This window comes from Mauremys reevesii, linkage group 10 (assembly GCF_016161935.1).
Source record: "Mauremys reevesii isolate NIE-2019 linkage group 10, ASM1616193v1, whole genome shotgun sequence".
NCBI classification, from domain to species: Eukaryota; Metazoa; Chordata; order Testudines; family Geoemydidae; genus Mauremys; species Mauremys reevesii.
In genome coordinates this window covers 8,517,829-8,542,026 of record NC_052632.1, presented here as the reverse complement: position 1 = coordinate 8,542,026, position 24,198 = coordinate 8,517,829, and the positions used below count along the sequence as shown (strand labels likewise).

The 24,198-nt window shown below is 42.3% G+C and overlaps 1 protein-coding gene across 11 annotated transcripts in view; it reads left to right on the top strand.

The window, feature by feature from the left end:
• The first annotated feature begins 230 nt into the window (after positions 1–230).
• MEF2A (myocyte enhancer factor 2A) overlaps positions 231–24,198 on the top strand; it is a 175,846-nt gene continuing 151,878 nt past the window's right edge. For 5 of the 11 annotated variants that reach the window (XM_039491488.1, XM_039491480.1, XM_039491491.1 and 2 more), the window contains exon 1: positions 14,921–15,043. The gene's annotated coding sequence lies outside the window, so the exon portion shown is untranslated. Of the gene's footprint in view, positions 317–354; positions 523–3,336; positions 3,462–14,260; positions 14,462–14,735; positions 14,868–14,920; positions 15,044–15,482; positions 15,640–24,198 lie in introns of those variants that run through there. The other 6 variants (XM_039491481.1, XM_039491482.1, XM_039491484.1 and 3 more) reach the window with 6 other exon arrangements.

Sequence of the window (24,198 nt, the reverse complement as noted above, 5' to 3'; positions counted from 1 at the left end):
GGTTTGACATGGTTTGTTCTTGATAAATCCATGCTGACTGGTGTTAATCACCTTATTATCATCTAGGTGTTTTCAAATTGATTGCTTAATTATTTGCTCCATTATCTTTCTGGGTACTGAAGGTAAGCTGATTGGTCTGTAATTGTCTGGGTTGTCCTTATTCCCCTTTTTATAGATTGGCACTATATTTGCCCTTTTCCATACAACCAATGCCAAGCCAAACGGGGTTAAAGGAATAACTTCTGGCACCTGAGACAGGTTCTTGGTCCTGTTGAATAAGACAGAATGCTGTGGGGGAGAAATGGAGAGAGTCATGGTAATGAGTATGGAAATTGTATTAGTAGCTTGGCCATCTATGTTTAAACTTCGTTAATCTCTAAAATATGATCGTTTATAGTTTAACAATTCCTGGCCTTCTAGTTTGAGGCATAAAAGCCCTCAGTTTTTCTGTAGTCAGTTGCCATGTGTAAAGAGCAGGTGGTTAACAGCAAAGCAGCAGTCTTGCTTTCACATCTCAGCATGGTAAGTTTAATTTAAAATAATCAAAGATGCTTTTTTTTCACCTCTTGGTTTCTACTGACAAACTGAATTCCTTACAGTATCCTTGTTGGCTTTGTAGGGAGCTAGAAGTTTGCTCTTAATCACGTGCCCTCTGCATATAGCTGCTTTGTATGCTCATTAACTCATGATCTACTCAGCACTAGATTTATCTAATTCGTGCATCTATTTAGAAATCTGGAGTGGAAATGACAAGCTAAAGCAAACCAGATTTACTGTGACTGCGTGTTCACAGTATTTGTGTATTGAGCTATTATGATCAAAACTCTGGGGGGAAAAAGTCAGGAGTCTGATCCCTTTAAATAATGTACAATAGACAGCCACCCCTGTTGAACCTAACGAGAATAGTAGCTATTGCAAGCATCCATGCTGGCCTTGCTCTCTCTGAGAGAGCCAGAAAGTCAGCCTTGTGGAGACAGCACGTGGAATCTGACACTACCGTGTAATCGAGAGAAAAGAGGCCAAATGCATTATGTATGAGCAGAAGGCTTGGCTTGATGTTAACAAGAGAGAAGTTATTTCAAAGGGAAAGTGGCTTCCAAACATTGGCTTTGCGTTGTTCCCTTGGAAAGGAGCCTGTGTTTTAAATTGCATTACTCGTTTTATTACTGCTCTCTTATTGTTCCTTTGTTTGATTTCAGTGTGCCTGGTGCTGTACAACTTAATACAGTGGGAGAAGCAGCCGCTGCTGCAAGGACTGACTGCAGGGAGGGATAGCAGAAATTGTTTTGTAGCAGTTAATCCCAGCTCTGCCCAGGGAAGGAGTGTTTCACTGAGGGAGCAGCCCTCACACTAGGGTTTCCAGTGGTTGGGGACAGCTGTCAGTCCTGATTGCAGTGCAGAGGAGACCAGCTAGCAGAAGGTGGGGGAGGTGATCCTCTGAGTCAATGTATCCACTGGCTGCCTTGGCCAGCCCTCTCTCTGTCCACTTCTGAGCCCCTTATGGCTTTTGGTCAGTGGGCTTTCAGTCACCAGGGCCTTGACCAGAGTCTTCGCTAGCAGATGTTGTCCTATAACCTGGGCTGGGTCTGGCATTAATGGTACAGTTCACACCCCATCGCAAAGCAGCACAGACCACGTTCTGTTTTGTCTTACGAGCTGTTTTCTGTCAATTAGCCTTGAAGGTGAGACACCGTCTGCGATAGTAGCTGGTGCCTGATGGACTCTGCCTTTCGTTTTGAATGATGGCCACATAAATCTAGGGCTTGGGAAATGTGCCACGCTTCTGGGTGCAATGGAAACTGAGCTTCTCTCTTCACCCTCCACAGATACACGTGGCTGAATGGGTGGGATGATGGGTAGTTGTACTGTGGAAGCACCTAGAAGCGCCAATCAGAGTTCAGGGCTCCGTTGTGCTAGGTGCTGGACGCACATGCATATTAAAGACCTTGCCTCAAAGAGGGAAGTCGTGATCCATGCCTCCCACACCCGCCTGGGTTTCTTAGCTGAACCTCCCCCTCGTCCTCTAATGCAGATCAACCGACAGATGTCAGATGGCTACTGCCTTTGGTCATTACTAACCCCAACCTGGCTTGGGTTTGAACCAGGGAGCTATAACACAGATTTCTGTGCTGTGAGCACTAACACACACAATCATTTTTTTTTAAAAATCCCATCCAAATGCTGCCTCAGGGGTCCCAGTGGTAAATAAAATGTAGGTCCCCTCCTCCCTGCCGCTGTAGCACTACATTCTCCTGTCACCACTTCTGCGTCATGGCTACTTCAGCTTTCTGGGACATAAAATCCAGGCTTTCCCTGCCTCAACTGTGACTGCCTCCTGGTGCCATCCATACCAGTCAGCACTTCATTTCTGGGAAGGAAAAATAGGGCAATGGAGTGGCATAAGAATAACTGAGCCTCTGTAAAAGTCAGGGAGCAGAGAAAACGCTATTCCACTAGAATTGACTGGAAAACAAATTCTGTTCCTTGGTTTCTGACATTGGCTCATTTATTCTTCTTGGGGCTTAATTAGCAGTTACTACTTTTTCTTAATTTACCTCTAAAACTATTTAGTGAAGATGGCTCCTGAACAGATAGACCCCATGAGAAATTTCAGCGGCAGAAAAATCTGAAGAACATTGGGATCTAATTTGTGGCCCAGAACAAATGTGTTAGAGCAGGAAGTTGCTGATAAGTCTTCCCTTACTGCTTTTGGTAATAGCCCCAACTGTGTGAAAGATGCTCTACAGACAGATGTGAGGTCAAAGTCCTCACCTTGAGGAGTGTGCAATCCAGCTATGCAATGAGCAAGCACAGTCATTGGGGATGGGAAGATGTGTTCCTGAGCAGTGAAATTTAGACTTAGTAGTTTTGTGATTTTTCTTGTTTGTGGCAAGGAGAGAAGGGTTAAGAAAAGTGTATCTGTCCTCTAGTTTGTGTTTGGATTCTTGTGGGCTGAAAAATTCGTGATCAGCTAAACTTAAGGAGCCCTAATGAGCGTTGTGATGAGTTCTAACCCTTCTTAAAACAGTCCTGAGTATACTCTGTAGGTGAACCTTGGTAGCACACACTAACTACAGGTTATCTCTGCTCCTGACTGTATGATCAGAAAGTGGGAGTTCAGTGACTGACACTTTGTGCTGCAAGTTATTGCTGCCATGTCTCTTTCTCTTTACAACTTTACATGGGGATAGAGTTGAAAGAGATTGCAATGAGCTAGCTAACGTGTGTGTGCACTACTTTAGCCTTCTATGGATGGATTCAAAACTGCTCAACTCTGGCTGACTTGGCCTATGACACCAAGAGCTAACCGAGATTCTCATTTATTTTGGGTGGCAGAGCAGAGGCCCTGTGGCTTGGAGCAGAAGAATTTGAGTTCCAACTTGGCTGTCACTATGAAGTTCTGTGGAAGTGGGAAATGACTCTGCATTGCTACCATTGGACTCTGAGGTCAGAAGATATAGGTATGTGAGAAAACTCAGTCCATTTTTGCTCCTAATGTGTTTGATGATCTTAATTTTCCAGATTGCTTCACCTGAGAAGCTTCTCTTGTGGACTATTCTTTAATGTTAAATCTTTCCAAAATGAAGCAGGAGCTTTATATTGATGTGCCTGAGAGATGCTGTGCACGGAATGCAAGGTCTCGTACCCAGAAACCTGGTTTTTAAACATGCTAGCTCACTGTGGGAGTGCCTGAGAATGTGACTGTGTATGGAGGACACAATTGCAGTCTGAACAGGAGCAAGTTTTGGTTAACCAGAGCTTGGATACCTGGGGTGAAATCCTGGCCCATCTGAAGTCAGTGGCAAGACTTCCATAGACCTCAATGGGGCCAGGATTTCACTCACTGTTGACTTTTAGCTGATAGAAATAATGAATCACTTTCTAAAGGAAATGTATGATTAATTAAACTAGTGATCAGAAAGCATGTTGATTTAAAAAAAATTACTAAAATCCACATGCTGCTGCTTACTATGTGGTATCTATAAATGGTATGTTTGATCTTAAATTGACAAAAGCTGTGCTGTTGACCTACCTCAAATTACTGAAAAGGATTTAGATTGTGTGAATAATTCAGTACAAGACACTACAAACATCAACTCAAAAGTGGCAATATTACACACACAAATTTTATTTGCAAGCTGTCAGAACCACGTGTGGCATTCTCTGCTACTTCTGTTTACTTCTGAGTGGCCTGTGCAGAATGTTCAAACACAGTTCATGTGAACAATCCTCTTCTTTTGTTTTTTTTTTCTTTTGCTGAAAACAAAACAGCCACATCAAGTCAGATTGTCATTAGCTTTTCAGAGAGATTTTGTTTGCACTTAGCACACAGTTGGGGCCAAAGTGAAAGCTGGATAAGTGCCTGAACTATTCAGCTGGAAATTACATCTTGCACAGGAACCTAAATGTCAAATTCCACAATCCCCCTTACAGCCAGAACTGTTTCAACTCCCTTTTCCCCCATGACTTTCCTTCATTTTACTACAGATGTAAGTGTACTTTCCTTCAGATATGATAAATCATATTTGAGAATGCCACTATCTAGGACACAGTAAGCTATCACCCAGCATTTCAAATGACACTTAACTACAATAACAAGTAAACAGAGCCCAGGAGAGAAATGCATTTTGAAATGTGCTGTTCATGCTAGTAATGCGAAGCAATTAATGAACCAAGAGAGTGAGGAATGAAGGGAATTACTTTTAGTTCTTGTAAAGACACTAGTAGATCAATGGGCCATATATTCAGACCTGCTGAAAATGGGTGCAGCTCCTGTGGAAATCTCTGGGACTCAGCCATGCCATTGCTTATGTCTTCCATGCACAAAGGGCAGAATGTACTCTCAGCCTCAAGATAAAAGGAAAACAACAGAAGAAAGAACAAAATCTACAGGAGTGAGCACAATGTGTGTGTCTCATTTTGGAACTGCCTCACAACACACCAGAGAAACAGAAACTCCTCCACACATTTAAAGCTGCAGTACACAGAAAAAGAGTAAGAGCAGTTACTTAGTTTCATGCACCACAACTCAGAGAGTGATATGAATTACAGGTCTGGCATACCTGGGTGATAAATAGGTGGGTGTTAAAACAATGTAACTTGTATCCACTTGGCAATCAGGGACAACCAGATTCTACTCTTTCACCAGTCAGTGGAGTCACTCCAAACTTACACCAGGGTAACAGATCAGGATCTGGCCTTAGATGGGTAACACTAGTATACAGTATTAACCTAAGGGAGAAGAAAAGCGGTGTAGAATGGAAGGCAACTAATGGTAGGATATAAAGAAAAGTAGGTGGAGAATCTGTTTTGTTTTACATACTATTGCTAGTTGCTTTTCATGATACAGTCCTCTCTCTAGCCCTTCTGACGGGCACATTACTCCTACCTTATTTGTAACTTACACTAATATTGAGTTTGGTCCTTTACTTCTTTAAATGATAACCCTTTCAAGGAATCACTTGGTTCATTCAACTGTGACTTGAAAAACCTGATTTTAAAATGTTTTCTGAAATCCACATGCTCTTGCTGACTACACAGTATGTGTAAAGCATACGCCGTTTGATCTTGAATTAACAAAAGATGTGGCTTAGATCATCTTACCTCAAAAATTCCTGAAAAGGATTTGGCTTATATGAGTAATTTGGTACCAGAGGCTGTACAAACATTGACTGTAATAGCAGAGTGTTAAGGTTAACAGTAAGGCTAAATGCATAACATTTATTCTGCTTTAAAGAGCGTAAATATAGTCTAGTTAAGAGATAGTTGAAAAACGTATTTCCAAGAGCAGTGGCCTACAGTTTAGTTCTTTATGATAAAATAAATAACTTCTGATTAACTTCAAGTTCCAATACTTCAGATGTTTGTTGTCACAGAGAGGCAGCCTTGACGATTGGCAGCGCTGGTTTAGTCTCATGTATTTGCAGAAATCACTCGATCCAGACAGAGCACCTCATTCTTTGCTGTTTTCAAGGTTTCTCTCTCTTTGGGCTGGTCTACACTAAAGCTGTAAGTCGACTTCAGTTACGCTACTTCAGTTATGCAAATGATGTATGTATGTAAATTACATAACTCAATTTAGGTGGATTTACAGCAGTGTCTACACCACGTTATTTTGATGGGAGACGCTCTCCCGCTAACTTACCTTCTGCCTCTCGGGGAGGTGGAGTGCAGACATCAACGGGATAGTGCTCTGCCATCGACTTAGCTTGTCTTCACCAGACCCACTAAATCGACACCACTACATCGATTGCAGCAGTGCCTATTTAGCCAGGGCCAGCTTTAAGCCGATTCCCCCGATTCCCCAGAATCGGGCCCCGCGCCTAAGAGGGCCCCGTGCCTTAAGCATCTTTTTAATTTTTTTATTTTTTTTTACTCACCCGGCGGTGGCGGGGGGTGGTGGTATCTGTTCCGGGTCTTCGGTGGCATTTCAGCGGTAGGGGGTCCTTCGGTGCCACAGAAGACCCGGAGCGAACCCCCTGCCGCCGAAGTGCCGCCGAAGACCCGGACCGCCGCCGGGTATTCGAATCGGGCCCCGCAGTTCATAAAGCCGGCCCTGTATTTAGCGGTAAGCCCTCAGATACTAATGTTTCATTTTTGATTAGGCAGAGGGCTTGCAAGAGTCATTAAAGAAATCACTAATGCTTCTGCAAATGCAATGGGCCGGATTCCAGTTTGAGATGCACAAACACATCACTGCAAATATTTTCCAGATAATGACGCTGATGATATTGTAATCTGGAGTTAGAACTGCAAGCAGTTTTCCCTCCTACACTCAACTATCCTGATAACACACTTCTGGTACTCCAAGTGTGTGGCCTCTTGTGGATGATGAATTATACAGTATTGCATAGAATCCTGTTCAGATACAGAAAATCAGAGTGGGTAAAATTCATCCCCTGGCAGAGGGCACTTAAAAAGCCCTCTATGCCACAGAATATCTGTTGTACGCTTGAGCCCTGATGATGGACAGAAGGAGAGCACAGGGAGGCAGCTGTATCTCCTCCATGCTGCCAAGGTGAGCTCCTTGTGTGTTCAGAACAGGTTGGCACAGCAGGGCATTTTGGGAGTGGGATGGGAGAGGGACCACTAGATTATTGTTTTCCATGGACTTTGAATTGTAAGCTGTTTGGGGCAGGAACAGTCTTTTTGTTCTGTGTTTGTACAAGCCCCACAACAGGGGTCGGCAACCTTTGGCATGCAGCTCGCCAGGGTAATCACCGTGGCGGACCGGGCTGGTTTGTTTACCTGCTGCGTCCGCAGGTTCGGCCGATCGCGGCTCCCACTGGCCGCGGTTTGCCGCTCTGGGCCAATGGGGGCGGCGGGAAGTGGCGTGGGCTGAGGGATGTGCTGGCCACCGCTTTCTGACACCCCCATTGGCCTGAGATGGTGAACTGTGGCCAGTGGGAGCTGCAATCAGCTGAACCTGCGGACGCGGCAGGTAAACAAACCGGCCCAGCCCACCAGGGTGCTTACCCTGGCGAGCCGCGTTCCAAAGGTTGCCGACCCTTGCCCTACAACAACGGGATCCTGCTCCATGACTAGGGCTCTTAAGAGCTATCACAATATTAAATAATAATTTTCCATGACCATTCTCAACAGACAACTTCTTAAAGAATTATCCTCACCTATGCAGAGAGTAAAAACCAGGGGTCAAATTCCAGAGGCTTTATTTGAGCAAATTTCCCATTAGCTACAAAGATAGTTCTGCTCTGTTAAGCACCTCAGAGCTTGTCTACACTTGCAGTGCTGCAGTGGCACCCCTGTAGTGCTTAGTGACGACGCTACCTATGCCAACAGGAGAGCTTCTTCCATTGGCGTAGGTACTCCACCTTCCTGAGAGACGGTAGCTATGTCAATGGCAGAAGTCCACTCATTGACATAGCGCTATCTGCACCGGGAGGTGAGGGGTGAGGTTGGTATAACTAAGTCACTCGGGGGTATGGCCTCTGGTGACTAACCACTACTAAGCAACACATCCCAAATTTCAAACAGAGATAGACAAAATCCTTAGAATGTCACTGAACAATTGTGAGTGATGAATCCGTTCAAGAAAATCATGATCTATTTGCTGATGTTCTCCGTCAGATCAAGTTATTCTCTCAGATCAAGTTATTGATGATACTTTAGATTATTAAAGCTGTTTTAAAACCCAGATTAACTCTTTCAATAACTGTGTTTTTGTTTATGTGCTACTTCTCCCTCAGCTAGAGGAATGCACGTAGACTAGCCTGTTTCATGTTTGTTCACAGTCAGTGTTCTAACCCAGGACCATGTTAGCATTATTACATATTTATTAATTATATGTTCAGTGCGACCCCGTGTGCTCAGTGCTGTACAAGGTACAGCAGAATACACTGTGCCTTGCCTTAGGAGCTTAATGTGATTGATTGACCCAAATCCTACTGGAAGAACCAAAGAGGTTCTGTTAGAAACTCTTTCTCTGACTTTGTGTTTGCTGAGGCATCGTTGAGAATTTGGTCCATTGTCCTTGCCCATTTCTCAAGTTGTGTTTGTTGTTTGAAATGAGTGCACATGCCCTAGGCAGTGTACAGCAGTTGAGCAGCTGATTTTTGTTTCTTGCTGCTAATTTAAAGTGTTTTTATTTGTTAGACTAAAGCCTATGTCTACACACACACTTGCACCAGTTTAGTTTAGCCAGTGCAAACTTCTGTGTTGCACTCTCGTTCTGGACTGAGTGGTATATTTCAGTTTTATTTAAATCTGTTCCTAATTAACTTAAAGGAAACCAAAATAGGACCTGGTCTATGCACACAGTGATACTGGTTTAATTAAAGATGTGACTTCAAACGGATTTAATTAAACAAGTGTAATGGGGTGTGTGGACATTCCTATGCTGGTTTAAATCTGGTTTACAACAGTTGAGCCTTTTGCATCAGTTAAACTAAATTAGTTTAAAAATCACACTTTAAAGTAAACTGGTGCAACTCTGGGCTCCATCCTGGCTCCACTGAGATTAATGAGAGTTTCTGCATTGTCTTCAGTGAGGCCAGGATTTCATCTTGTGTGCAGATAAGCCATAAGGCCCAACATTCTGGGACCGAAGGTTGAGCTAAGATTCTCTTTCTTTAAAATAAGATAAACAAACAAACACCTCAGATTTTCCACTAGATAACTCCAGCCCAACTTTATTACTATACCCTATGGGAGATTTTAAGCAGGAGTTTACTCCTGCCTGCTTGGAATGGAAAAGAGAGTTGAACTGGGACTGTCACGAGGCTAAAACAAAACCAAGTATCCAAACACGTGTGAACTCTGGAGAATTTGGATCCAGATCCACACTGCATGACTTGGGACTATATAAAAATATGCCAAGGATATACAGGACTAACCAGCAAAACTGTTGAGGATGCTGTGCACCTGGCAGAATCCAAGTCATCTCATTTTCAAGGGTGCCTTGAGTGATTTGTCACTTAAAGGGACACCATCGACTTGAACTTTATAGTCAGTTTTTAAAAAATGGCTTAAAAGAAGTTTCGGGTCCAGTGCATCCTTCTGTGTGTTTTTGTGACTTTGAAACCGCGTTTCCCTATTGTTTCCAAACAGGGAAAATGGCCTATACAGGGGAACCAGTGAAACTGACTATATACACACAGTGCTGTCAAATATAGAAGTTAAACAAATTGGCAAAAAGAACATTCTTTCTCTAATCTGTCAAATCTAGTAATTTTCTAATTCAGACAGAAGAACAATTCTTAAACTGACAGTGTCCCTTTAAGAGTTTGTTTCAGATTAAGCGACTCAGAGTTCAGTTTTAGCATAGAGAATCCTTGCTTAGTTTATTTAAAATTTAAATTAGAGATAACTGCAAAATGCATTTATATAGGTTTCTAAATGGTAAATTGTATCTAAGCATCTTAAAAATTCACATGAAATTTCTACCAGTTTGGAGGAAGGACAAGCTCCTGCTGCTGGTACCACTTAAAAAAAATAACTAATTTAAAAAACAGGCAGTTTACTATTGCATTTATTTTTGCAGCAATACACATATTTTAACCAGTATATAATATTAGATGAAAGGCTGCAGTGTCTGAATGATGCAGTAAATATGATTTTTTGAAAAATGTAGAAATGATCAAATATTATGGAAGGAAAAAAGTAGTTTAGTGGATAAAATATTAAACTGTAATAACCATTTTTCTTTGGATCTGCTTAGCCTACTTAGTGTTCTGTGTAAGATGTAAATTTATAATATGCATATGTACACATCTGTCTCTATAAATATACATGTGCATCCCACATTTCTAAAAACAGGACGTGTGCTGGGAAAATACAGGAACAATGAACTTCCTTAAGAGAGGCTTATTTTTTCAAGTTATTAAAAGAAGGTGGCAAGCATTCATGAGGATATGAAAATTTAAAGCCGTCTGAAGGAAACTCTTGAAAACCTCTGGTTAAAGTTGTTGCCAAGGAATCTCAGCTATGTTATGTCAGAATGTTTAATTGCAAGCAGCAGCTTAATGAATGGAAAGATATTGCAAAAGCAGGAAGTTTCTGAAGCTACATAGAGCAACCATGAAAATAAAATTCCAAAGGTTGTGGATCTGAAATCCTGTTGGAAATTGAAATTTCCATCTACATTATTACTCCTTTTCCTACTGTGTACAGTTTGCCAGCTGTGCGGCTAAAGGGAGGTAAGCTGCTCTGGATATCATCTTCTCTTAGGCTCAGGCACCATTTGTTATGTTAATGTGAAGAAGTCAACTTCTTTGCATTTGTTGTTGGGGTGTGTACAGAAATACAGCTTGGCAATAAGGGGAGGAAAAGCAAATGTCAGGGTGCATTAAATAATGTATTTTTTTCTTTACTTTCCAAAAAGCTTGCTTTCAGCATGATGCTATTTATACCATCTCTCTAAAACCCAGCTGTTGATTCATGTTAATATGCAAAATGGTGCAGAAGTCCCAGCAGAAGTGTGTGAATCCCAGAGAAACCTATATTCTGTCATTTTGAGAACATATTAAATATCACAAGTTTTCCTGGGATGTGGGTCAGTAACGCAGTGTGTGATGTAGGCAATACAAATATTTCTGACATTTAATACCTGATGTTAGGAGGCCAAACAGAGCAGCTGACTCAAAACAACATATCTGTGATTCCACAGTTGGACATGGTTGAAAGAGAACTTTTACCTGTAACTCCACCCTGACAAATGTACCATACACCCACATTACAGCATTCTTATACAAGCGATCTTATGTACCTGACTGAGTCAATGTGGTCTTCCTTAAATATCTCCATTAACTTTATTTAAGTTTATTGAATTTGTCCTGCGGATTGTAGAACACGTTGTTTTTAGCCTCTTCTAGAACTTCTTTATTATTTGACAAATACCCATAAAGCTACACACCATCTAATTTATTTGTGACTTTACAATTCCTGTTTGTTTTATTTTTTAAAAAATAAAACAAATGCCATTAGGTATATTAATTAAGAGCCAGAGACTGAGTGTTTTTGTGTGAAACACTGTGAAAAAGCAGCTGTTTAAAACACCACATATGCTCTAGAGGTGACATAAGGTGTTGTAAAGGTAATTCCCAGGCTAGAATGTTTACTTTTGGGTGGATGGTTGTACAATATGAGATAAGAGTCTGTTGGCAAATAAATCAGGGAGGATGACTTAGACAGACCCTGGAGTCCTGAAGAGTTCTGATTGAGTGGAAATACATTGGAGTAGAGAGTGGTGGGGAACCTCTATTGCCATTATAACTGCTAAAAAACAATGTTAACTGAGATCCACGCAGCTGGCAAACCAATACTCTGTGAGCTTATCTATTTACAATGAGGACAAGTTCACAGCAAATGTCTATCTCTTTTCATGGTTTTCTTGTGTAGTTTCCATTCCTTTGTTCATATTTGTATACATGGCACAGAAACTGCATTAGTTACCTTAGTCAAAAAAGGGAGGTTTTTTGTTTCACTGGTGGTTCTTGATCTAGCAGTAGTCTTTGATCCACTCACCATGAGTTTTCTGTCCTGCCTGTAAATCCTAGGTTGGATAGATAGAATTGCATCTTGATGATTCTCTCCTTACCTCTCAAGAGTGACCCCAGAAGGAGTACTGTTGGATAATTACGCACTTGCCCTATGAGCATTCTCATGTGATGTTCTGTGGGCTTTTGTTCCATTACTCCTCCTATGAAGATACTGAAACAATCAGAGCTGCCCTGTTTGGTGAAATTTCTCCTATTTTCCTGACTGGCACTGGGACGTAGATTAAACAGGAGCTGGTTCAGACTCAGTGCAGAATAGATGAGGAGGCATTGGTGGTAGGATGAAGTATTTTCGTGTGTGTGTGCGGGGGGGGGGGGGAGGTGCTGGCTGATGGTTTTGTGGTTGGTTTACCTACCCTTTATCAAACAATACAAACTTCAGATCCTAGAGTCCCTATCTACTCTTGGATTCTTAAGTGGAAGCAGTGGCCAGAAATTCCTTTTTACCATTTGCATTTGGCTTACAAGGTAGCAATCCTTTTACTCTGTGATGTGGATTTCAGCTTAGTCAGCCACAGCTTTGTGCCTTTCAGACTGGATTATCCCAATATATTTGTCTTCATGGGACAACTGTGGAAGTCCTCTTGGAAATTTATAGTCAGTGCAGAATGATGTTGCCTGCCTACTTAGTGGTATTAGTCATGTTGATCTATGATGACCTCTGTGGTTTAATTAATTAATTATTTCATTGACCCAGCACAGGGAAAGAGGTTAAACAATATTTAGATAAATTAGTTGTCGAGGCCTGCTGACTTGAATACAAAATCGATCCTAGGTACGGACAGGAGTGTGCAGGGGCCAGTGTGATTGGACAGGGGCTGTGTGAGGATGAGGGGTATGATTGGATAAGGGGGGGGGTGATCATTTTTCTGAAAGGGAAAACGGGAAGGACACCATGTGGGGCTCGCCTGAGTCCCTCGCCTGAGCCCTCTCCACCTGCATGGGGCTGGTTCGAGCCTTGCACTGACACTTCCCCCCCATGTTCCTCTGCACCCCACTGTTTTTTTGACAAAAGTGGCCATTTGCTCTTTCCAACTGATCAAGTTGGAAAGAGCAAATGGGACAAATGCCCATTCCTGCAAAAAAAAAAAAAAGTCAGGACAGCCAGGATAGGTCTTAAAAAAGGGACTGTCGTGACCAAAACAGGACCTCTGTTGACCCTAATAAGGGGGTGCACAGGAGGCAGTGTAACTGGACAGAGCTGGATGTGGGGTGTGATCAGATGGGGGCACAAAAGGGGCAGTGTCAGGATGAGGGGTGTGGTTGGATGGGAGTGCATGATTGGACTGAGGCTGTGTGAGGGTGAGGTGAGGGGCATGGTCAGCTGAGGAAGTGCATGGGGCCAGTGTGACTGGTTCAGGGCTGTGTGAGGGTGGAGGTTAGGCGGACCAGTTGTCCAGTTTTTTGACTGGAACACAGGTCACAAAGGGATCCTGGTAGCTCTGGTCAGCATTGCTGACCGGGTCATTGACTGTCCAGTTGGTGGTGCCACATAACGGGCCTGGCAGGCTTCTTGCTAGGCGCTGCGCACCGGAACTCCCACAAAGCAGCTGGCATGTTCCTCCTCTGCGTAGGGGCAGCCAGGGGGCTCCACATGCTCACGCCGCGGCTCCCACTGGCCAGGAACGGCGGTCAATGGGAGTTGTGGGGGTGGCATCTGGGGACAGGGCAGTGCGCAGAGGCAACTGGCTGCACTGCCACATAGGAGCTGGAGGGGGGACGTGCTGCTGTGTGCGGGAGCTGCTTGAGGTACGTGCTGCCTGGAACCCCCCGCTGCCCCCACCCACGCCCCAACTTCCTGCCCCAGTCCCGTCCTGCTCTCTGAACCCCTCAGTCCTACCCTAGAGCACCCCAAACCCCTCCTCTCCACCCCAGAGCCTGCGCCCCAGCTGGAGCCCTCGCACTCCCTCCCCAGCCCCCGCCCCTGAGACAGGGCGGGAGGGGGATAGAGTGAGCAGGGGCCGGGCCTCAGAGAAGGGGTGGGGCCTGGGCAGGGGGCGGGGCAAGGGTGCTGGTTTGTGTGCCCGGAGAAAGTTGGCAGCCCTGGAGGGGGCGTGGTCAGATGAGAGAAGTGCTGCGGGGGCTGTGATTGGACAGAGTCGGGTAAGGGGCGTGACCAGATGAGGCTGTACACAAGGGGCAGTGTGATTGGAGAGGGGCTGTGTGGGTGCTGTGATGAGGGGAAGGAGGCGTGGCCGGCTCCCCACGCAGCGGACGCCTAAAGGGGCAAGCAAACAAGGGAACCGACCTAGCCCTGAGGGGGCTGCTTGCGCATGCGCCTCTTGTTGCTTGGGAGACGAACTCACGTACATGCGTCACTTGCTTTAAAGTAAGCGACAGAGAAGATGAAGGGTTCTTTGTACGCATGCGCTTCCCGATAAGAGCTCTAGCCACCGCCAAGGCCTCCTTCCAAGCCGAGCTGCACAGTACTCAGTTTTGATTGGTTGGTGCGTCCCGTTCTCTCTGTCTTTGATTGGCTCTTTATTCCTGTCATTCAAGAACTCCGCGTCCCATAACTTCCCCACCCACCAGCTGCTCTCCCGTTGACTGGCACTTTACTCTGCCCGACCCCCTTCCTCTCCCTGATTGGACTGTTCTTCCCGTCACTCTGTCTCGCTGCCTATCAGCTTCCGGTTCTGTTCGGATTGGGTCGGGTGTAAAGATCATACACTCCGCCGCTCCCTATGCCCATACAAAATAATCCTGTGGCGCTAGCTGTGTCGAGAGGGCCCAGTCAGTCCCCTCTGCCTGGGATAGATTATAGGCCTTCCCCCATACCCCACCTCCCCGCGCTGAGCGGCCGGCTGTATCCCAGCAGCAGCCGTCAGGACAGGGCGCGGAAGGATACCACAGGTTGGTCGGCTGATTCTGAGAGGAGAGTGACAGAAAAACTAGTTCCGGCTCCGCCTGTGCCTTGTTTCCCCAAAATAGCGCCCAGCGGGTATCCGTGCGCCGGTGTCAGTGTCTCCCAAGGAGCCTCAGCGGGGAGGAGGCAGCGGCAGTAGCGGGGTGCAGGGGGCGGCGGACGGGTGAGTGAGTGAGCGAGCGAGCGAGCGAGCGGGCGGCCAAGCTGGTTGCCAGGGGCGGGGCAGTGAGGAAGCGGGAGAGGCTGAGGGCACAGACGCGGGGTTACGCAGGTTGCCCCGGGGCCGGGGCGGGGACCCCGCGCTGACAGCCAGCCCCGCGGAGTGGGGGGGCGGCTGTCACGGGCTCAGTGTGCGGGAGACCCCCGGGGGGAGAGGGGGGGCTGCTCCTGGGGCGGGGTGGCGAGTGAGGAGCGGGATCCAAAGTGTGCGTGCGTGTGAGAGTGAGTGTGAGGGGGTGTCGCGCGGGTGGGCGAGTTGTGCTCGCTGATGGGCCTCTCGGGAACTTCCTGTCCCTCCTGCCCTGCGGAGGAGATGGAGCAGGCCGGGGCAGCCTGTTCGGGGGCTGGGTGTCAGGGAGGGGAGGAGGGGCGTGGGTGCGGGTACATGATGGCAGTCAGGGAGCGCTGCGGTCGAATTGTATTTATCTAGTGGCGAACTTCCCCTTGTGGGACGGAGGGGGGGACGACGACACCTTTTGACCTGCTCGTTTGTTACCTGGAAGGGTAGACGCCCCACTGGGTAAACGGCACCGCATAAAGGTGGGCGATGGTTTTTGTCCAGAAGAAGAGTGTATCAGATGCCGTCAGAGAAGTGAGGATTTTCTGGAAGCGGGGGTTGAAAGAGGAGTTGTTCAGAGAGTTCTACGGTGAAAGAAGGCAAATGTTTTGATAATTTTTTTGAGGAGGGGCGGATCTCGGTTTTGTGTGTGATCAGAGAAAGAAGAGGTGTGAGTACAGTTGTCTGTGTGCAAACAGCATTGTATTAAGCAGTTTTGTCCAGAAGTGATGAAAAAAGGTAGGAAGGAGACCATACTCTTTCTGAATGAGTAACAGCAAGTCCCCTGAGTTTTTTTTTCTGAGGTTAGCTTATGAAACTAAACTTTCCAATACATTTTATCTGCTTTTGAGATGGTGAGGAAGGTGGTGAAGGAAAGGGTGCTGTTCAGAACATATAGCAGTGAAGGTGTTTGGCAAGTGGTTCACTTCAGTTTTGCAAGTGTGCAAACGGTGTAAATTGAAATTGTCTTCAGAAAGGGAGAAGTTAGAAGGGAGGCTGCTTTTGTGGCTAATGGCAAAACCAGTGAATCCCACAATCCTTGGGGATCTATCTTGCCAAAATAAGTGGTCATATCTTCCCATCGTTTAAGAAAGATATGAGATGGGAAGTAAAGGGTGTCAGAAAGTAGATAGTGGTAGCAGAGTAGTAATTCTGAGACAGTGGGAGAGAAATAGTATCAGAAACAGAAATCTGTCTTTGGCATGAAAACAGGTTTTATGTATATTTTGTAGCATAACACTTATATTTTATTTTAGTGTTCTTTTGTAATAGCACAAGTGATCTGTAAACTTCCTAAACCTTTCAGTAGGGTATTATATATGAGCACTTCCAGAATCTAGGTATAGTGTTTTGTCATCTAAGTGTGCATATTTTTTCATTGATGAAGTTTTGGCAGATACTTAACTTTTACAGAAGGTGGCAGAGCAATGATCTTGAAAGCAGTCTGTGATATTTCTTTTAATGAGTCTGATTTTAAATAGGATATACAAGATTGGAAAACTTATTATTGGCCAGCAACTCTTCCAAAAAACAAAGATCAAACAAACAAACCCCAAAACCCAACAACAAAATCCTGTTTCTTCTGTGTCTGAGTGAGAAATGTGATTTTCCCAGTTAAAATTCTGCTAATTTTATTTAGTCACTATAACATGTACAGAATTATTTCTCAATTGATACATTCTTTCTAGACAGTATATTATAGGTGTGTTTCTTTTTGTAATGCACGACTTCAGAATTTCTTTAGTAACTAAATAGCACAATATCTGGTGGGATAAATATTTAAAAAATGCTGAATATTGAAATATTTGTCAAAATTACAGAACCCTAAATAGGGAAACTAATGGTGTAAGAAAACAAAACATTATTGATATTTGGGGATTATATTAACTTTATATAGTTGGAGAAATAAGTGTCTCGTATTCAGTTCTGGGTTACTAGAAAGATTTATAAATTAGGATTTAAGAGGAAAGCAGCACGCTGATCAGAGGGATAGAAGGAAGTGAATTATGGAAAGAATAAAAGAGCCAAATATGCACTTTATTAAATGGAGACTAAGGTGGGGTGAAAAGGCGTAAGTCTATCAATATTTGCAGGGTGTTATCACTAGCAATGGAGAAGAATAGGATGGGATGGAATTGGGCATAACGAGGCAAAAATAGAGGGAAAATTTAAATATAGAGAACAGTCCTGCACTGGCAGGGAGATAAAATAGTTTATCCAGGTCATTTCTGACTTCTGTTATTCCATTTCTGACGAGTATTCACTAACTGTATAATTACAATAGAAGCATAGAAGTCTTCAATATAATCATGTATTTGCTTTATTTCTCTGGATGGTTTAAATGTGTATTTAAACCTTCATGAATATTTACCCACCTGTTTATATATAATCTTTCATCCAAGAGTCTTAAAGTGCATACAAACATTAAACCTCACAGCTCTGTAATCGCACAATACCATTTCCTATGCCTAGAAAGGACAGGGTGAAATAAATTGATTCATTATGGTTTAGGTTAGACATTAAAATGTCCTTAGAATTACAAAGTTTAAGCACTGGAGCAAATTATGTAGGGAGGTTGTTGAATCTCTATCATTGGAGGTTTTTAAGAACAGATTAGACAAAGAGCTGTCAGGGATGGTCTAATAATAATAATACAGCAGGAGACTGCACTATATGACCTATCAAGGTCCCTTCCAGTCCTACTTTTTGATGATTCTGTGATGCTAATGAAGGCTTTAGGTGAAATGTTTCATAGGATTGACATGGGAGTACTAGGGCGTTGGCCATTTTGCAACTAATAAACAGTTTTGAAGAAAATAATGTTATATTATAAGTAGCCAAATCAGTTTGTGACAGCACAAGTCTTAGAACTTGTTTAGAAACCTTATTTGAACGAGGGCACAGGCTTACGTGACATCTGTGTTTTGAGCTAGGAGATGTGATTCCCAGCTTGTATAGATGTACCTGCTCTAGATCTGCTCAAGCTAGCACCTAAAAATAGCATTGTGTGTGCAACGGCATGGGTGATCACTTAGGTTAGCAGCCCCAAGTACAATCCTGCCTGGCCCCCTGGGTATACACTTGGGTGGCTAGTCCGTGCCGCTGCCCATGCCACTCTGGATATACTGCTTATTTTAGGTGTACACTCAAGCTGAGCTAGCACCTTACATCTACTTGAGCTGGGAATATCACCTTTCAGATCAAATGCAGACATATCCATAGTCTTTCCATAGGATTTACCTTAAACCAGTTAGTGACAGTCTCAGCGATTTACAGGTTTACTGTACCACAGTGTTAGTCAGGATTCCTGTGTAGTCCCACAACACACAGGGTGATGCTAGCAACTTAAGTGGAGATTCCAAACCAATAATGCCATGTAAATTAGTGTAAACAATGTCAGGAATCATGCCATACTACCTTGCCTTGTCACAGTCACACTATACATTATAAAACACATCTGGAGGGGCTGGGGAATGCTCCTAACAATTGTAAGAATAGTTTAGTGTAATACTGTTTGTTGCATAACCATGTTAACTTAAACTAGTCTGGAATGCAGTTAATCTTTTTGCTACTATAGACAGCGTATAAATATTACGGTGCCTAGAATATGAAATACTTGCCCTCCCATACCGGTTATGTGTGTGCTGTGCAGTATAGCTTGTGTGTTTCACCTGGTTGCTAAACATGCACTTTCATTAAAATTGAAAAACTGTACATAATGTGTCCATTTTATCAGGAACACAAACTTGTTTTTTTTAGGGAATATTTTTGAATTTCTTACAGAAACTGTACAATGTAAGACTTAAAAAAAAAAAACTTTTGCTAGTAGTTAAGTCATCTATGGTTTTATTGTTTTTTGTTTGGAAAGAATCTATCTCGTTTTGGGTGCTACAGAGTAGTTCCAGTATATTACAGTTCTTTAAAGAACCAGTTATCAACTGTGTTTAATAAATGGTGGTTCCGCGTTTCCTCTGGAAGAGGGGCCACAATGCTCAATTTTCCTTCTCTCACTCTTTGGTGCAGCGGTGGTGGTGGCAGAGAGAGGAAATGCAGCTTCTTTGTGTTGAGGTCACAGTGAAACTATAGCTGTTCCTGGGGGGAGGAAAAGCACTTCTGGTGTGACTTCCGTAGAATGACAGCCATATTGCATACGAACAGATAGGCAAAATATACAACCAGCACATTGAAATACAGTTTTTAACATGTAGGTTGTGACAGTGACAAAAGCAAGAGTATTCAAAGTTAAGGTTAATCCTCTGTACATAGTGTTTTGTTTGGGGAAGTGGATGTACATATGCACTTGGACTACTATAATTAAACTTGTATAGATACAGTTGAATGATCTTTACAAAACAAGTTGTTGACCTTTTGTTCCTACATATATGTTGTTGTAGTTTTCTCTGAATGAAACAAATCAAGAGAGAGAAGAAAGTATGTTAGAATCTACACTCATGCTGAGTAGTGGGAATTTTGCTGCATTCTGTTCAGACTAGGTACATTCAGTGGTTAGTTTGGCTTTGGTCAAATCAGAAAAAGTGTACAAGATCTTCTCCCCTTTTTGGTTTTGTAGTATATGTTAAATGGTACTGAAGGGGCTAATCGAATTACTAATTTAAGAACATAAAATGGTCATTCAGGGTCAAACCAATGGTCCATCTAGCCCAATATCCCGTCTTCTGATGGTGACTGGTGCCAAATGCTCCAAAGAGAGTGCATAGGGAAATGTATTCAGTAATCCATCCCCTGTCATCCAGTACCAGCTCCTAGCAGTGAGATGTTTAGGGACATCCAGAGCATGAGTTTGCATCCCTGACCATCTTGGCTAATAGCCATCAATTAACCTATCCTCCAGGAACTTATCTTTTATTTTTTTGAACCCTTTACAACATCCCCTGGCAATGAGTTCCACGAGTTGACTGTGCTATGTGAATAAGTACTTCATTTTGTTTGTTTTTAAACCTGCTGCCTATTAATTTCATTAGGTGACCTCTGGTTCTTGCTATTTATCCCTTCACGTAACACATTTCCTTATTCGCTTTATTCACATCATTCGTGATTTTATAGACCTCTATCATATCCCTCCTTAGTTGTCTCTTTTCCAAGCTGAACAGTCCCAGTCCTTTTAATCTCTCCTCGGATGGAAGCTATTCTATACCCTTAATCATTTTTGTTGCCTTCCTCTGTACTTTTTCCAATTCTAATATATCTTTTTTGAGATGGGGCAACAAGAACTGCATTCAGTAGTCAAAGTGTGGTTGTACCATGGATTTATATAGTGACATTATGATATTTTCTGTCTTATCTATCCCTTTCCAAATGGTAACTAACATTGTTTGCTTTTCTGAGTGCTGCTGCACATTGAGTGGATGTTTTCAAAGAACTATCCACAGTGACTCCAAGATCATTCTTGAGTGGTAACAGCTCATTTAGACTTCATTACTTTTGTGTATAGTTGGGATTATGTTTGCATTTATCAACATTCAAGTTAATCCGTCATTTTGTTACCCAGTTTTGTAAGATCCCCTTGTAACTCTTCACAGTCTGCTTTGAGCTTAACTATCTTGAGTAATTTTTCTATCATCTGGAAACTTTGCCATCTCACTGTTTGCCCCTTTTCCCAGATCATTTATTAATACGTTTAACACCAGTGGTCCCAGTACGTATCCTTGGGAGATCCTGCTATTTACCTCTCTCCACTGTGAAAACTGACCATTTTATCCTATCGGTTGTTTCCTGTCTTTTTACTGATTCATGCAAGGGCCTTCCCTCTTATCACATGACTGCTTATTTTGCTTAAAGCCTTTGGTGAGGGACCTTGTCAGAGGATTTCTGAAAGTCTAGGTATGCTATATCCACTGGATCATACTTGTTCAGATTTTTTTCTTACCCCCTCAAAGAATCTTTAATAGATTGGTGAGGCATAATTCCCCTTTACAAAAGCTGTGTTGACTCTTCCTCAACATATCATGTTCATCTATGTGTCTGATAATTCTGTTCTTTACTATAGTTTCAACCAGTCACTACCAGCTTGGTAGTGAAGTTAGTCTTACTGGGCTGTAATTGCCAAGATCACCTCTGGACCCTTTTTTAAAATAATCGGCATCATATTAGCTATCTGCCGGTCATTTGGTACAGAGGTTGATTCAAGTGATAGATTACATACCACAGTTAGTAGTTCTGCAGTTTCATATTTGAGTTCTTTCAGAACTCTTGAGTGAATCCCATTTGATCCTTATTACTGATTTAGTGACTCATTACTGTTTAATTTACTTGAATTTAATTTATAACTTTCTGTTGACATCTCAGTTTGGGACAGTTCCTCAGATTTTTTTTGTCCCCTAAAAAGAATGGCTCAGATGTGGGAGACTCCTTTAGCTCCTTAGCAGTGTAGACCAATGCAAAGAATTCATTTAGATTCTCTGCAAAGCCCTGTTCGTTCTTGAGTGCTCCTTTAGCACTTTGATTGTCCTGTGGCCCCACTGATTTTTTGGCAGGTTTTCTGCTTCTGAAGTTCTTAATTTTTTTTTTGATATTTGTTTTTGTGGGTTTTGGTAGCAGCTCTTCAAATTCTTTTTTGGCCTTCCTAATTATACTTTTACACTTGAATAGGCTAGCTAAAATGCTGCTGAAGTATAGTTAAACTGAAATTGTGCTTAAAATATTTCCCATATTTATGCAGAATGTATTAAGCCTCCAAAGGTGTCAATCCCTTCTATGGCATAGTTGAAACCACCTACTCATATTTTAGACTTTTTCCCTTAATTTTATTTTTAAAATGTGTTGTTTGATGTTTTTTGGAAAAAGAGTGTATTGTTAAGTGTATTGCAAGTTCCAAAGTTAATTCTCTAACTTCCTGAACTGTATTACTTATTGCCAGTGTTATTTGGGGAAAGCAATCGAAGTGTATTTTAAGTGGCTGTTCAGATATAACTGTATAACACACTACACACTGGGAGTTTATCAATCTTATTCCTCCAGTTACTATGTATTCTGTAGAAAATAAAGTAATGTATAACTCCCATTTTTTTATGAGAGTGAGCTACTGGTTGATCCCCTTGCAATGGTTTTTGAGAAAAATAATTGCTCCTATCTTGAATTTTTGCAGTTAAGCCAGAGACACCATCTCTTCTTTTAACATGCATTCTTTCATGTTGTTTCTTAGGTGAGTTGAATGGAAGATATTTCTTGCGTCCTAAGGAACTTCTCAATAACCCATTGATGCTTTTGTGTTCAAGAATATAAGTCTATAAAAATACCTATTTTGTTCATGTGTATTTGTTAAAGGTTGATAATACAGTAGGAAAACCTAAGTACTGTAGAGCAGCATGCTTTCATTTTCAATTCAAACTTAAAGGCACTTGAAACCTTGTTAGACCAATATTCTAGGTTCTGAAGAATTACTTACTGGAAAGTGCATTCTTGGTTTTGGACAATTGAACTGTTCACATACCATTTATTTATTTATTTATTTTTTTATTTGAAACTGCATTGGCAAGTTTGACATAAGAGGCTTTTATTAGTTGTGCTTTTCCCAGGGTACATATCTTACAATCATCTTACATCTTCACCAAAACTTTATTAATGCACTCCTGTTCATATGGATCTGATCTGCAGTGAAACTGACCAGAGTCTTATTAATTGCAGTATTCTCTTTGGTAAAGCTATGAATAGCTTTGCTGCTGCTGTTTGTTTGCAAAGTGGAGAGGACAGCAATGAACTGGTGTTCTATTTGGTTAATGGCTCAGAAGTTATCTTTGCTTTCATATGGGGTATAAACTTTAAATTACAGCCTAAATTCTGCAGAAACTGGTACCCATATTTGCCAGCAAATGCCTCTGGTGAGATGGGAGAATATCTCTCACAGCACAGTGGGAACCCCCCCCCCCCCACACACACACACCATAGCTGGTTTCAACTGTGTAGTGGGACCTGGAATACACAGGTTTTGGTTGGTTGGGTTTTTTTGCTTTTGAAGTTACACACTAAATTCTGATTTTTTTTCACAACACTACCCTTCCCCCCCCCCCCCATGGATAGCCCCACCTAGTAAGCTGTCAGTTTTTTTGAACTTCTGTTTCACTGGAATATTTACAAGTTTTTGAACTGAGAAACATGAGAGATTTAAATAGGAAGACTTCAACTATTTTAACAAATTGAAAGGGAAGTGATGGAAAACTTCAATATTTTTGTTATGCCTATTAGAGAACAATCAATTAGTAGAACTGAATAAATGCTTAGAGGGGAAGGAGAATGGGTGAAATCTCTGATTATTTGAGAGGGGTGTGGCTGTAGTTGCAAACTATTTTGGGGGCTTGGTTTATTAGAATCTAAAGCTTCTGGATAGTGTGCAAGGCATATGATAACATGGTTGCATTTAAAAGGTTGCTATTAAATCATAATTTTCAATCTTGAGAGGTTGGTTCTCATTCTAACTAGTAAATGTGATAGCTATTGATCTGAATAGCAGCAGTGAAATTACAAATGGAGGATTAGTATGTAGTGATGACCAGATTTCAGTGTATTAATTTATCTGATTCAGTATGCCAGAAGTTGAAAAGTGGTGGGAAATGGTTCCATTATTTACAACTGAAGTAATGATAACATAATCCTTTTATGTTAGAATGTAAATATTGTCAAGAGTTAAGTAGCAATAGAAAGCATTTGTGCTCAGTTCAGATGTGCATAAATCAATGTATTTGGATTCTTCAAGATCAGATTTTTCATCAACTGAAACTATTGTATTGAAAGAATAATACATTGAGTGTGATCCTGCAAATGGGAAATCACTGAAGCATTTTGCCATGGGTTTACTCCTCAAGATCGAAAGTTGCAGGTCTGAGTTGTTATATGCCGCAAATGAATAAAAAGGGGGGAGTTAAAGGACAAACTAAAAGAATTACCTTGAACTAAAATCCGTTTTGGTTGGTCAAAAATGGGAAATGACCCAATGATTCCATAAGCATATAGCTCTTACTTAAGGCTATTGATTATATATGTATTGAAATATTGTGTTTGAAGATGCTGAGTATAGTTTTCAAAAG